The following is a 1,875-nucleotide window of genomic DNA, read 5'->3' as shown; positions in this document are numbered from 1 at the left end:
CTCTGCACTGACCCACAGGCACCCCCTGGTCTCGCAGGACTCGCTCTGTTCTCCCCTGAGTGCAGCAGAAATGCTGAGGGTTTCTGACACCCAACAACACTCCCCAGGGTAGGAGGGCAGACGGAGCTGTAGAAACACCAAACCTCTCAAACTCAGTTTCTCAGGCCTGGGGGTACAGATGCTGACAGTCCCTTTGGCACCAGGAGCGGTTCCAGCTGACAAAGCTGAACCCCAGGACTGGCCTCTGCCCACCCCATCACACAGGGTCAGGCTGACTCCTCAGGAGCCCCTGGGCAGAGACCCTGCTCTTCATTGCACACTCATCAAGCACCGACGAGGGCTCAGCCAGGACATTCTCCTGAAAAAAATAATGGGTCTCTTTGTGTGAGTGGGGTGGGAGATACTTTGGGAAATGGCTTTGGTTGTTCCCATAGAAGGCTCGATCTAAACCTTTTCCTCCTTGCACAGGTCCTCATGCCCACAGGCAGCAAATGACCAACAGCAGCTCCACCACCCAGTTCCTCCTCCTGCCATTCGCAGACACACGGGAGCTGCAGCTCTTGCACTTCTGGCTCTTTCTGGGCATCTACCTGGCTGCCCTCCTGGGCAACGGCCTCATCATCACCACCATAGCCTGGGACCAGCACCTCCACACCCCCATGTACTTCTTCCTGCTCAACCTCGCCCTCCTCGACCTGGGCTCCATCTCCACCATTGTCCCCAAGTCTATGGCCAATTCTGCGTGGGACAGCAGGACCATCTCCTTTTTGGGATGTGCTGCACAAGTCTTTATGTTTTTCTTTTTCATTTCAACAGAGTATTTTCTTCTCACCATCATGTCGTACGACCGCTACGTTGCCATCTGCAAACCCCTGCACTACGGGACCCTCCTGGGCAGCAGAGCTTGTGTCCACATGGCAGCAGCTGCCTGGGCCGCTGGGTTTCTCCATGCTCTGCTGCACACGGCCAATACATTTTCACTGCCCCTGTGCAAGGGCAATGCCCTGGGTCAGTTCTTCTGTGAAATCCCCCAGATCCTCAAGCTCTCCTGCTCACACTCCTACCTCAGGGAACTTGAGCTGCTTGTGGCTAGTAGCATTTCTGTGTTTTGGGTTTATTGTGGTGTCCTATGTGCAGATCTTCAGGGCCGTGCTGAGGATCCCCTCTGAGCAGGAATGGCACAAAGCCTTTTCTACCTGCCTCCCTCACCTGGCCGTGGTCTCCCTGTTCGTCAGCACTGGCATGTTTGCCCACCTAAAGCCCCCCTCCATTTCCTCCCCATCCCTGGACCTGGTGGTGTCTGTTCTGTACTCGGTGGTGCCTCCAGCAGTGAACCCCCTCATCTACAGCATGAGGAACCAGGAGCTCGAGGATGCCCTGTGCAAACTCATATCTTATTGTTTTGTAAAGCAATAAACCACCCATCTGCTTCTACATAGGTGTTTTAATGTAGCTAATTACAGGTCCAGCCTGTCATCTGGATTTTTTGTTGTTATTATTTGTTTTCTTCTTGTGATAATGTTGTCATCCCCTTTCTAATTCACTATTGGCTTTTCTTTTATAACTGTTGGCTGTGCAAAGGAGGAGCCGTGCTCTCCTTGTCTCTAAACAAAATAAAAGGCTCTTTAGTGACTTGTTTATCACTATATCCTTCCTGCAAGCACATTTTTAGAGCTCAAGGGATGGTTCCCGTGTTCATGAGAGAAGGGTAAAAGAGTCCATCATGGCCGCACTGCCAGGGAGCAGCAGTGCTTGTTCTTCCAGAGCTGTTCTGGTTCCACTCCACACTCTCCTTCTCATCCCTGGTGTTGGTGCAAGGCCTGAGTGCTCTGGCAGCTTGGTCACCGTCCTGCTGTGTGTCAGTGCTGTGAGTGC

General features: G+C 52.9%; 1 pseudogene across 1 annotated transcript; it reads left to right on the top strand.

The window, feature by feature from the left end:
- The first annotated feature begins 491 nt into the window (after positions 1-491).
- LOC308045754 (olfactory receptor 14J1-like) lies at positions 492-1,416 on the top strand (annotated as a pseudogene). Its single transcript has one exon. The product of its transcript is annotated as an olfactory receptor 14J1-like (transcript).
- Positions 1,417-1,875: the final 459 nt, after the last annotated feature.

Source organism: Nesoenas mayeri (genome assembly GCF_963082525.1).
Source record: "Nesoenas mayeri genome assembly, chromosome: 14".
Lineage (NCBI taxonomy): Eukaryota > Metazoa > Chordata > Aves > Columbiformes > Columbidae > Nesoenas > Nesoenas mayeri.
The sequence above is the reverse complement of the archived record's forward strand: the minus strand, read 5'-3'. Positions and strand labels throughout refer to the sequence as shown.